Source organism: Apium graveolens, chromosome 3, assembly GCF_009905375.1.
Source record: "Apium graveolens cultivar Ventura chromosome 3, ASM990537v1, whole genome shotgun sequence".
Classification (NCBI taxonomy): Eukaryota; Viridiplantae; Streptophyta; class Magnoliopsida; order Apiales; family Apiaceae; genus Apium; species Apium graveolens.
The window spans coordinates 114,178,968-114,194,007 of NC_133649.1; positions in this window are offsets into that span (position 1 = coordinate 114,178,968).

Sequence of the window (15,040 nt, forward strand, 5' to 3'; positions counted from 1 at the left end):
GCTGCTTACACGTGTCTGAGGGAATTGTAAAAATTAGACACGTAGCCCGCTACTCGATATAATCATCTTGTTGCCCAGCTTGTAATTCGTTTTCCCCAATTTAACACATAAATGCACAATTAAATAAAACCCGTAAAATTACGAAAATAGTTTTAAAATATTACAAATATCCCAGAATAAATAAAAACATAAATTTTGTAGAGTTAAAATAATTTCTGAAACTGGATTTATACACGGTTTTATCAAATAAACGAATCAACGCGTGTTTGAAATTAATTCCGAAAATTCCCGAAATAATTTTAAAATTCTCAGAATGTTCCCAATTTAAATAAATATGAGTTTCATAATTTTTGAAGAATTCTAGAATTAAATACGGATTTTACAAATAAAGGCACTCAGAAAATCATACAGGGCTAAATAATTGATAAAATATTGATTTCTAAATTTTATAAAATTCAATAAATAATTAATGTAATTATAAACCATAAAAATAATTTTTAGAGACATTGCAAATATATATACAAATAAATTTGCACTAAATTCACTTTTAAAAGTGAAAACGATTCAGTACAACTCAATAATTAATTACACGAACAACCCGGTACACCATAATTCACACATACATAATAATAAAATAATGCCGAGCTGACAGAAGCTATACATATATTTTATTTATTTAATAATTCCATAATTACGCATTTAAATAATACAGAAATACACGAGTCGTTATATCCTTCCCCCCTTAAAAAGATTCTGTCCTCAGAATCTGATCTAACTATATATGAGGATATTTGTCAAGCATATCTGACTCTAACTTACATATAGACTCTTTTACTCGGGGATTTATTCATCGCATACTCGCTATAGATATAAATTCATTGCTGAGGACTCGCTCTCAACGATCTAGGGTTTGGATCGATCATTTTACATAGAATAATTTTGGATAAGAGCACATTGGTTCCTATTTAATAATTTGATCCAAATCGGATACAGATCACCTTAATATTGATGCACAAGACACATTATATATATATTGCAACTGCAGCAACCACGTCAACTCATGGAAACTATACCCATATTTATCAATACCTCGAATGATTCACTATATTGAGGACTCAACTTGTCCCTTCTGTTCAACCTTACCAATCTCTTTCAGGGTAAAACTTTCACCTATACTCCAATCCCCATTCTATATATTCATACTCTTTCAATGCGAATCCGCTTTCTCTCTTTGTATATTCTGAGTCGTTTCAATTCTTTCCCGAGTACACCACCACACTCTTGATGTACTGAATTAGTTCAGGACTTAACAATATCTCTACTTCCACTTTCTCTCAATAGAATGAGGACCCACGCTTATATCTAGAAGGCTTTACAAAGTAGCATTCTTTTATTAACATGATAACTATTAGCATAGAAACTCAATCCATGGAAGGCGATTACCTCAGTTTCTTTTTTAAACTCAACATATATACTCTCCACATATCTTATATTGTCCAAATCATCTTCTCACTTTGACCCTTCGTCTAAGGATGATAGACAGTACTCATCTTCAATATAGTTCCAAATATCCGAACACCTCCTACTCCTTTTCATCAGTAGGGCTAGAAAATAATCTCATATACTCACTTCTTATCACCTTCAGACACTGATCTTCAACTCCCACAGTTTTCATTTCCTTTACAAATTCCTTAGCAATCTTAACCACCTTTAATTGTTTTTTCTTTGTACAAGACATAAACTACTACACTAGCTTTGCTTAGATGGTTGTTAATGAAATACTCAAAATCTTATGCTATCTTCAACCAAAATTCATACTTTAAAACTTAGCGTATAATTGCTTCCTTTCTAATCTTCGTAGGGAAATCCTTGGGTGTTCTACATAGACTTTCTTGATCCTTAGATAGATGAGGATGTTATCAATATATAATTTGCTTATCCAATTACTCCGTATACACCATGTTCTTTAAATCCTTATAGACGACTCATACACTTGTCATTCCACATGATATCACCAACCTTACAACACTCATAATTCATCCTAATCGCAATCTTTGACATGCCCTCATGCTGTATCTTAAGTCAATCTCGCAGAAATCACACACTCCTTGAATTAGATCACATAAGTAACCAATCCTTTATAGAGGTTACCTATTCTTATTTATCATTTTGTTAAATTCCCGATAATCAGTACACAATCTCATAATTTCATTCATCTCTCCCAGCAACATCACTGGTGCACCTCAATGGACTATATCTGGTATGTTCATTCTCCTTCTTCCAATAACTTTTACAATTATCGAACTAATTATTTCATTCCACTGGCCTCCAGAGACTCCAGGGCATTTATTTATTACCCAAAATTCCTCCATCTTAAATATTCTCTTCTTCGTATCTTTACAGATGGTGGATCTACCTTATATCCTTAGCTTATTACTTATTTTCTCGCATGATTGGAAGAACTCCTTATTTTGCTTCTACCTCCAGAAACTTATCTTGCTATTGGTTTCTGTACACTTTACACTTCGCTTTTTCTAAAAACCACTCCTTGCCATAATACAGGACAACCAACTCAATCCTAAAATCACATCAAACCCCTCTAGCTCGGAGGGTGTCAGATCAACTGTTCTACAATTCCTTGCAATATGGCCACTCTTCCATAATTGTGATACATAACTCCTGCTTTTCTGGATTACATTCCGATGCATAATAACCCTTACGTCCACGCTTGAAACATCGCACCTTCTTCTGGCACGAACCACTACGTCTCCTTTCACAGGACTTGCAATCCACTGCTCACTTAACTGACTGGGCTGGAGTGGAAGCAACTGAAGTAACACTAGACCTAGCCTGTAATAAACTCTATCTCCGAAATCTCTTACTCCTGCTCCGGCCAAACCAATTCTCAAATCCTTGAATGGATTCTCCTTGGTCTGCTCTATCCTTAACACCTTCCAACTCCCTTTTTTTCACTTTTTTTTCCTTAACAGTCAACCTCTGGTCACCTTCGATTACTAGGGCGACCTGAACCATAGAGGAGTATGTCTTGAGTTACAATGCCACAACTCCTTTGTGAATCTCAGGCTTCAACCCTTGTTGAAACCTCCTTGCCTTCTGACTCTCCGTACTTACATACTCAGGAACTAAACAGGCCAATTCTATACACTTGGCCTCAAATTCCAACACACTTCTTTCACATTGTTTCAGTTCTAGACACTCAATTTTCATTTAACTCCGTACATAATCTGGGAATTACCTTTCCAAAAACAACTCAGTGAACCTAGCCCCTGAAATAGGGCCTTCTCCTTCAATCGCTTTGGTTGATTCCCACCAATAATTCACTTCATTTTTCAAGAAATAACTTACATATCGGTCTTAAGATTATCACTTACTTGCACGAGTTTAAAAACATCCTCCATTTCTTTTAACCATACTCCAACAGTTACTGGATTAGGTTCACTTTTAAACTCAGAAGGGTTACCATTCTGAAAAGATTTGAAACAACACTTGGGTTCACTCCTTGTTGTTGCTGCTGTAACAGTAGTTACCACTGCTGAACTTGTTAGATTAACCGCAACTGTTGTCGCTACTGCTGGCGCAACAAATCTGAAATTTCATTTATAGTTGGACCCTCTATAAAACTACTACTATTTTCTTTAGACTGGGTAGCTTTCTTGGGTGGCATTTTCCTGGAATATATAAATGAGTTTATTCAAGACATAACAAAATGTTTGACAAAAGATATCACCGTTTTAAATGGTGCACCTATAACAAGAAAATGTTGCCCAATCACAGTACCCAAGTCCTTAATATCGGGGTCCACTTATAAAAGAAATTTAGATTAACAGCACTAGAAATCACAGCAATAATGACAGTAGTAGAATCAACAATGGTTCAGGAAATTAGAATACCACTCACCATAGCATAGATCCTTAATACAACAGCAACTGACCACTTCTTGTCAGTACTCTATTACAACATTAACACCAATCTGGTATACAATAAAACTTAGCCGGCTATAACAACCACCAATTACATAGAGCCCACTAGTAATTCAAGTCAAGCTTAAGGAATGCTAGACTCCTCTAGGCACCATGGTCCAAATTTCAACCAACCATTCATCCAGGGATGATTTCTTATCACCCTCAAGTGATTCATCAATCACTGAATTACCTTTCCTTCCTAGGGTGACTTCTTATCTCCTACCACTAATCTATCTTCCACAGGGTTAACCTTTCTAGAACCACAACCTTCAATATCGAATCATGAATCCTCACTACTATTATCATTTCTGAGATAGCTAGCAATCCGATGTAAATCTTCTATTTCCTCTAGACCGTCAACTCTCAATTACTTTTAATGACCCGGACTGTCTAATTACAAAAGCTACTGACAATACATTACCTCGGGACTTCAAATGAAATTTCAAAGTCAAAGAATCAATAATACGGGGAGAACAAGAGAAGAAAACATAGGTATGACTGAGAGCAATCATACAAGTACATAAGATGACCAGTCTTAGTACCATACGGTCACAACACATGACTCAGTGGCGTCCCACCAGACCCTTTTATCACATAGACAAATGGTCAATTCATATGCATTGTTTGCCCCAATCAACCGAAAAGTTTATGAGAAAAGAAACAATGTTTAGATAAGAAATTCATAAATAGAAAAGAAAGAATCTGATTTGTAATGAGATTAACAGAACCCTAAGTAGCTTACTTCGGGTTCACAACTTCCTCACAGGAAGAATAAGCAACTTATGGAATAGGAAACCATTACTCTGGAACAAAATACATTTCAAGAAAGAAGTATAAGGGTTTAAAAATACCACCTCCTGTTCTGATCCGCATTCATTATAAAAATGGGCAGTCATAGCAGCCAATGACTATTTTCATTCCATCTAAACTTACCAACGTTACACACTTGATCCAGCAACACTCCTTGACATAGGAAATGCATTATTGAGGAATAACGTTGGTGTCTCTTCAACTGACACAACAAGGCCCCGCTCAATGTTAAATCCTCACGATCAAACTCGTTTTCTCAAGAGAAAAACTAGGAATCTCTATCAAACATTACTAATAATATATATGCGAAGGATATGTACTCTAGGTTAGGGCAGTTCCAGTCAATCCTCAACAAATGTCAGGGTTACGCTTCTGAAACCCTTGACTAAACTCATAGACTCGCTCCTCTGATTGAGTTGCTGACTCACATCTATATGTAAACCTTCCTGTACTCTTTTGACTCTACTCTTAACCTAAATCAGGGACTCAAACCTGTAGCTCTGATACCAACTGTGACGGCCTCAACCCCAGGGTCAGGAGTTGACGTCACCAACAACAATAATAACAATCATAATTCAATCCAAATCATGAATAATACATAACTCGACCCCTTTACCAAGACCTTTTCCAGGTTTAAGTATGACTTAGGTTGCTCTTAATACAAAACTAACTTATATAAATAATCTGAACAATATAATCCTAATACAACAACTCAACAGACCATCTTTGTTCCAACACAACTACCTCAGAGGAGCCTGACACGAAAGAAACTGGAACTCTGCCCTGACTACCGCGAAAGAATCTCCTAGGCATCTGCAATACATATATAAAACATTCTGCAAGGGTGAGCAATCAATTGCTCAGAAGTACCACTATATGAATAACAATTAAAAATGATTTAAAGTAAAGCAGTTATAGGAACATAATTCATAACTTGTTAGAAACATGTAAAACAGTTATAAACTGGATATCAAAACTAGCATGCTCTATAAAACAAAATCAACTATCGTGTACTGTGCATAAATACCAGAGTTCAATTTTAGCATGCTATTTTAATTTTCAAACCTTTCATTCCATTACAGGAACCATAAAACCATTGTCCCGTTACGGGGACCCAAAATCACTTGTTCCTCCCCGGGAACTTCAAAATCACTTGTTCCATTACTGGAACCACAAAATCATCTGTTCCGTTACGGGAATCACAAAGCCAAATCAGATACGTACGGATATGTGAAGACAGCTGATCAGGCTATCAACACCAGATGGCTCCAACTGCCATCTCATTTATCTGTTCCGAAACTCAGAGACTAGCTAGGTCTCTGACCTGCAGGACTAATCGGTTATACAGTGCGCGTAACCGAATTAGCCTCTTACGCCAACTCAATAGGCCTACTCTGGCCCCAACGTATCCCATATCTGATCGTTTTAATCCAGTTTTTAAAATCATCACTTTTACCTATCTCTTTTCAAAATCCATTCTATCACAGCACACTATTCAAATCCTCTTTTCATTTTAATCACGTTTAGAGATAGGTGTTTTTAGAAGTTACTTTTCCCTAAAACTTAATTTTAAACAACATTTTCAAATACAGGGGATACATAACTTAAAATGTTTCTGTTCCATTACGAAAGTAAAACATTTAGTTATTCATATATACTGAACCATAAAAGAATGGTCAGGGGTACTTGCCTTGCAGAGCTTTACAACTATCACTAACTTGTTTGATAGACTTGAATGTTCGGGCTCTCATGGAATAATGACTGTCTAATTAGAAGATATCTCTGCTTCGCAGCAATCTATCTCAAGATAGTATCCAAGACGCTCAGGGTTCTTCTCTTGGGAACCTCGAGGTACTTGTCAACTGATCACTAGATTATCTTAGTTCGATATAAATTCTTGAGTCCTTCGATTAGAACCTACAGAGCCGAAATACCTTATGTTAGATGTCTTGATATGCTCCCAAACGATAACAATCCCTACTCGTACTTATATGTTTATTATAATACAATAACACACATAACAGTCAGGTTCACGTTCTCAAAAATCAGTTCGGTGTTCATTTTCGAAAAAATACATATACTCGTCATTTTAAAAAACTAGGATTATTACTTTTGGCAAAACAGTTCACCACAACATACAATCATATTTCGTATGAAACATATATATGTGTTTATATATTCATTCGACAGTCCGATAATTACTGGATACGCCCCCCCGTAATTCTGTAGTTTGATTTCTCGGAAATTGGGCAGCACCTCCTTTAATTATCGGACTTACCCGTCGAACAATTCGACGTCAAACCAATTCTCAACAACTATAACGACAACCAAATCACAATCCAATTGCACAAATCCCAATCACCAATTCATACCAGTAATATCATTCGAAATCCATAAATTCCCAAAGTTCACATCAATTATATTTACTAATTATTATTCGTGATTTATATTTTTAATTTGTAGGACTCAGAACAATGTCATCAGCGTCCACCGTCGTCTCGCCGAGGCTCATCGCCGACGGCGGCAAAAATTCGCGGGTGCCCGTATAAATTGGGTTTCCATCTCGAATTTTCACCGATTAATTGTAACTTTCGAAATATAACTCGAGTAATTACGGTAATTTATTCAAAGTATTAAACCAAATAATTTGAGTAAATACTTTACATATCTACTTCAAATCTTTAGAAATTAATTGAATAAATCACCAAAATACGCTCGAATTTCATTACTGCAATTCATCATAAAATCAGAAAATAAAAAAAAAAAATTTTGTCATCACAAACGACACAAGCACACGCGTGTATCAACAACACAGGAAACCCGAACAGGGACATAAATGAAATGAAGCAGCCGGCTGGAGTACAATCATAACCGGAAACATAGAACATCAGTACCCAGTTGTACATACACACATATATATACAGCATAAAAACCCACTGAAACTATACCATATCAATAACCCCACCGGAAAACGGAAGAAAGCAGCTGCGGAGAAAGACACTGGCGGCAGAGAGGAATCGCAACCAACCTCCACCCTCCTCGCGGCTGATACACACACACATACATGTATATGTTCGTGTGTATGTCAGCCAAGCAGAGGCCGGGCAAGGAATCACAAACGAAGGGGCAGCCGGCGTTTAGCCGGAATTAGGCGGCGATGAAACAAACAAGACAGAGAGGAGAGATTACTAAAAATACAGGGATAAAAGAATTGTATCTATTTTTTGTTTTTTTTTTCAACACTCCTGCTGCTTACACGTGTCTAAGGGAGTTGTAAAAATTAGACCCGTAAAATTACGAAAATAGTTTTAAAATATTACAAATATCCCGGAATAAATAAAAACATAAATTTTGTAGAGTTAAAATTATTTCTGAAACTGGATTTATACCCGATTTTATCAAATAAACGAATCAACGCGCGTTTGAAATTAATTCCGAAAATTCCCGAAATAATTTTAAAATTCTCGGAATGTTCCCAATTTAAATAAATATGAGTTTCATAATTTTTGAAGAATTCAAGAATTAAATACGGATTTTACAAATAAAGGCACTCAGAAAATCATACAGGGCTAAATAATTGATAAAATATTGATTTCTAAATTTTATAAAATTCAATAAATAATTAATGTAATTATAAAACCATAAAAACAATTTTTAGAGACATTGCAAATATATATGCAAATAAATTTGCACTAAATTCACTTTTAAAAGTGAAAACTATTCAGTACAACTCAATAATTAATTACACGAACAACCCGGTACACCATAATTCACACATACATAATAATAAAATAACACCGAGCTGACAGAAGCTATACACATATTTTATTTATTTAATAATTCCATAATTACGCATTTAAATAATACAGAAATACAAGAGTCGTTATAAGTAGTATTTACCTCACTTACCTGTGGACCCTCCATGATAGGAAAGTAAACCCGAGGCACCTCCTTGTGGTGATTAGCTTTGTTTAAATCTCTAATAATTTTCCTTTCTTGAACCTAACAATCCAGTTTGTTGGTTGGGTTCTCAATCTCAAGATTCTCACAAAGATGATTAACAATAATCATAAAGAATCTACCATAATAGACACTTTTAGGTCTCTTCTTAATCTCCCATAACTTATAGCCTAACTCAAACATGACAACATCACTAAAGTTGTATTAATTATCAGTAACTAGCATGTAGAGCACGTGAAGCATGGAAGTATTGACAGAATCAAAGTTACTTATCTTACCAGAAAACACCTTGGTAACTACATCACACAGATAACTCCACTCTTTCCTAAGACCTAGCCTCCTAATCTCACTTAACTTAGTTGTAGGAAGTGCATAGCCAATAGAATTAAGCAAGTTAACTAAATCAGCATCTGTGTGTGGTTTAGTAGTAGTGTTTTCAGTAATTTTAAAGCATGGTTATATATTATCACTGTTAATGCATAATTCCTTACCTTTAACAGAGAGAGTTATGGTCTTGTCAGTTGCATGATACATAGCAGTTGTCCACATCTCTTCCATAACTACACAGTAGATTATGGGTGATTCCAGTATGGCATAGCTAAGCTTGCATCCCTTCACAAAATCCATCATTTTGTGATAATCCTAAGATGCTGGAATCTCTTTGTTCACTAGTCCCACAAAGTTGTTCTTCTCATATATGAATCCTGCCTAAGACATAATCTTTACTACTCGTGCCATTGTTAAAGCAAGGAAATTTGCGGAAAGAAAGGGGTTTTGCTTTGAGAGAGAAGAGAACAGTTAATTACAGTAGAGAGAGATAAAAGCAAAAATAAACTGAAGTTAGGCTTTTATGTATTCTAAAATAAAATGGGATAAAAATTAAAGATCCAATGAAAATTGCCCAAAATAGCCGTTAAAAAATAAAATAAACTGTCAAAATTCTGTCAATTATCCGTCGTGATATACTTACAGATTATAAGTATATCCGATGGATAATGTTCAGAACTTTAACGACTAAGATGTAGACAATTCGACGGATGAGAATAAAGCAATTATCCGTCGGGTTTAAAATAATCCAGAAAAGTAATTGACTTTTTTTACCAAGCTATTCTATTTCGACGGATGATCAAATTCGATGGATAAGGAACATCCGTCGAGATGTAAAATTTGACTTAGCCAAATTTTCATCCAAAACAGAAAAATCAATTAAATTTCTCGCTGCATTACAACTTGCAAAATTATCATAAATAATCTAAGAATAATTAAGCATACCTAACTCACTTACCAACCTAGTAAAGGTGGATTTATCAAGTGGCTTGGTAAAGATATCTGCAAGCTGCTTCTCACTTGGAATAAAATAAAGTTCCACAGTACCATTCATCACATGTTCCCTTATGAAGTGGTACTTGATATCTATGTGCTTTGTTCTTGAATGCTGTACTTAATTTTCAGTGATGGCAATTGCACTTGTGTTATCACAGAAAATAGGAATTTTGTCCAGTTGTAGACCATAGTCCAACAATTGGTTTTTCATCCATAGAATATGTGCACAACAACTACCAGCATCAATATATTCAGCTTCAGCTGTAGAAGTAGAAACCAAATTTTGCTTTTTACTGAACCAGGAAACTAGTTTGTTTCCTAGAAATTGACAGGTTCCTGTAGTGCTTTATCAATTTTACAGCCTGCATAATCTACATCTGAATAACCAGTTAGATCAGAACCAGAATCTCTAGGATACCAAATACCAAGTATTGGTGTTCCCTTGAGATATCTGAAAATTCTCTTAATAGCTATTATATAAGATTCTCTAGGATCAGCATGAAATCTAGTATAAAGACAAGTAGCAAACATTATATATGGCCTACTAGCTATTATATATAAAAGTGAGCCAACCATACCCCTATAGCTTGAAATATCCACATATTTTTCAGTATTGTTTAATTCAAGTTTAGTTGCAGTGGCCATGGGAGTTTTTGCAGATATGCAATCCATTAGATCAAACTTCTTTAAAAGATCATAAATATATTTTGTTTGACTAATGAATATTCCATCACTAACTTTCTTAACTTGTAAACCAAGAAAGTAAGTTAGTTCTCCCATCATGCTCATTTCATACTTACTTTACATTAATTTGGCAAACTTTTTCAAAGTTTTTCATCTGTAGAGCCAAATATAATATCATCTACATAAATTTGAACAAGTATGCTAGAGCCATTAATATTTCTAAAGAATAAAGTTTTTTCAATAGTACCTCTTGTGAAGTGATTTTCTAAGGGAAATTTTTACAAAGTATCATACCAGGCTCTAGGTGCTTGCTTCAATCCATAAAGTGCTTTCAAATTATACAAGACATACTCTTGAAAGTTTGGGTCTTCAAAACCAGGAGGCTGACTGTCATAGACTTCCTCCTCCTAATCTTCATTCAGAAAAGCACTTTTGACATCCATTTGATAGACTTTGAAATTGGCATAGGCTGCATAGGCTAAGAAAATTCTGATGGCTTCAAGACTTGCAACAGGAGCAAAAGTTTCATCAAAATCTATTCGGTCTTGTTAACACAAGCCCTTAGCAACCAATCTAGCTTTGTTCCTAACAACTATGCCATTTTCATCAATATTATTTCTGAATACCCACTTGGTATCAATTGGATTCTTTCCTTTAGGCTTGGGTACCAGCTTCCATACCTTGTTCCTTTCAAATTGGTTTAGCTCCTCCTACATAGCTAAAACCCAATCAGGATCCAACAGAGCTTCTTCTACCTTCTTTGGTTCTTCCTTTGAGAGAAAGCTGTTATACAAACATTCTTCTTGAGTTTCTTTCCTTGTTTGAACATTAGAAAATGCATCACCAATAATGATCTCAAAAGGGTGATCTCTAGTCCATTTTCTCTGTTGTGGTAGATTAGCTCTAGATGAAGAGGCCTCATCATTGTCTTGATGTGTGACTGAGTTTTGATTAGAAGAAACTCCCCCTAAGTTTTTGAATCTTTGATTTGAAGAATGAGTTCTTTATGTAAGTGATCTATTTTGACTCTCAACTTCTCTCATTATTCTGACAAATGATGCACTTTGTATCTCGACGGATGAAGCTGATTTTCTACCGACGAATGATGCATTATGCAATCGACTGATGCTGAATTTTGAGCATCATTGGAGATAGTCTTTTCTGTATTATCCTTAGTCATTGTTTCTTGATCACTATCATCATCATTGTCTTCACAAATCATCTCTACATTGTCAAAATTGAGGCTCTCATGGAAATCTCTATCTTGCAGTCCTTCAATCTTTTTATCATCAAACACAACATGTACAGATTCCATAACAATGTTGGTTCGTAGATTATAGACTCTATATGCTTTTCCAACAGCATATCCAACAAAAATTCCTACATCTGCTTTGGCAACAAACTTTCCATGTTGATCAGTTTGATTTCTTAAGATATAACATTTACATCCAAAGACATGTAGAAAGTTTAATGTTGGCTTCCTGTTCTTGAACAACCGGTAGGGAGTCATGCATTTGTCTTGATTGACCAAAGAAATATTCTGAGTGTAGCATGCAGTATTTACAGCTTCAGCCCAAAAATATGTTGGTAACTTTGATTCTTCCAGCATTGTTCTTGCAGCTTCAATAAGAGACTTGTTCTTTCTTTCCACCACTCCATTTTGTTGTGGAATTCTGGCTGCAGAAAACTCATGCATGATCCCATTCTCTTCATAAAATAATCTCATCACAAAATTCTTAAACTCAGTTCCATTGTCACTCCTGATTCTTCTTACTCTGAAATTAAGATGATTGTTGACCTGCCTTATGTGATTGATGTTGATTTCATTAGCTTCATCTTTGGATTTTAGGAAGAATGTCCAAGAGAACTTTGACAAATCATCAACAATTACTAGGGATTATCTTTTCTTTGAAATGGACAAAACATTGATTGGTCCAAACAAATCCATGTGCAATAATTGCAAAGGTTCTTCAATAGTTGAATCAAGCTTCTTTCGGAATGATGCTTTAATATGCTTTCTTTTCTCGCAAGCATCACATAATCCATCCTTTGAAAAATCCACTTTAGGAATACCTCTAACCAAATCTTTCTTGACTAGCTCATTCATGGTCTTGAAGTTTAGATGGGACAGCTTTTTGTGCCATAGGCCAATTTCATCTTGACTTGTCTTGCTGAATAAACAAGCGACAGATTCTGCATTTGATGAGATAAAATCAGCTAAGTACACATTTCCTTTTCTCACTCCAGTGAGAACGACTTTGTTGCTTCTCTTGTTGGTCACATCACAGGCTTCAGAATTGAAAGTAACTGAGTTTCCCTTATCACAAAGCTGGCTGATACTCAACATATTATGTTTGAGCCCATCCACTAGGGCAACCTCTTCAATGATGACATTGTCCTTTTAAATCAAGCCATATCCCACAGTATAACCCTTGATGTCATCTCCAAAAGTGATTCTTGGGCCAGCTCTTTCCTTAAACCCAGTGGGCAGGGTAGAATCTCGAGTCATGTGCCTTGAACACCCACTATCCAAATACCAAAGACTCTTTATGTTTCCCTGCACACATCAAAATCAAATCAAGTTGATTTTGATACCCAAGTTCCCTTGGGTCCTGCCTTGTTAGCCATTTTCTTTGGTTTCTTAGGTTTGATCTCATTTGACTTGGGTATATCAGATTCATCCTTTGTCATTTGAGTTGGATCTTTGACACCATTTATTGAAGAAGAATTATCATGCACATTTTGATTAACATGAAAAGGCATGCTTTGTGCAAACATGTTATTCCAGTAAGGCATGCTAAATGGCATTTGAGGCAAACTAAATGCAGCATAATAATGATTAGGTGCAAATGGCATGTTAGCATATTGTGCGTTCAAATTTTGTGCAGACATAACATTAACAGGCATTGTAGGCATGCTAGAAAATAAAGGAGGTGCAGACATAGGAGTAGGCATAGCAAGTTTGCAATTAACAGAAAAATGATTAGCACTACCACACTTATCACAGATTTTTCTTGGAGCATATTTATCAGGTGTATAGTTGTTATGTTTTTTAATTCCTACCTTCCCACATCTGTTGTTTTTCCTTTTTGATTCTGCTTTAACCTCAATCTTATCTAATCTGTTATTCAATTGCTTGATGGACAGATGACCAACATTAACTCTCTTGTCTTTTCTCACTTAACTTGATTCTCCTGGAATAAAGTTTTTAGAAACTGATCCATATTTATCATTCAACTTAGCTAGGTTAGCTTTGCTAACTGGCTTACATACATTTGACGAATGTGGCTCATTTTCTTTCGATGGATAATCCTTTTGATTATTCGACGGATGATCAATCAGATTGGAATCAAGCTTCTCCTTGTTCTTTTTCCAGGTTGCATCACAAAAAGATTCTATACCTTGAACTTTAGTAATTTGAGCATGAACATCTCTAGATGATTTCCATGCCTTAATTACTCCATGTTCTTGTTCAAGTTGCTTTCTTAAAATCTCTTCTTTCTTTAAAGATTCAGTTAATTCATCCTTGATAATTTTACATTCAATTCTCAGTTTTTCAAACTCAATGAATTGAGACTCTAGCACATTATTCCTCTCACTTAAAAACAAATTGTTTTCTTTTATTTTAGCATTTTCCTTAGTGAGAGACTTAAGAGTTACACATAAATGATACAGCTCAGTGGCCATGTCATTGATGGCATCATTGCACTCGGACTTAGTTAAATGTGTTAGGTTAGTGGTGATTACCTTATTACTGGATGAATTAACTTCTGTTTTATCTGATTTGGCCATTAGGGCTAGGTTGACATAGTTTGTTTTTTCATCTTCATCCAATCTATCTGCAGCCCAGTCATTTTCTTATGTAATGAAAGCCCTTTCCTTTTGCTTGAGCAATTCAAATTATTTTTGCTTGTAATCAATAGGCTCAAACTTCTTTTTACCAAAATCAGGCTTCCTGCATTCACTTGCAAAATGACCTGCTAAGCCACACTTGAAAAACTTGTATTTAGACTTATCAACCATGTTTCTGTTTGACTTAGTTGTTCCAAAATTCTTCTTGAATTTGAGCTTAGAAAATCTCCTGGATAGAAAAGCAAGATGCTCATCTATGTCATCCATGTCATCTTGGCTCAACTATTCTTCATTTTCAGCTACCAGCCCTCTACCCTTGCTTTCACAGACCCTTGAGTTTGATGTAGATTCAACATCTTCAACCTTCATCTCCTTTTCCTTTTCTTATTCAGCAACTAGTGCAATGGATCCTCCCTTCTTCCTTCCTT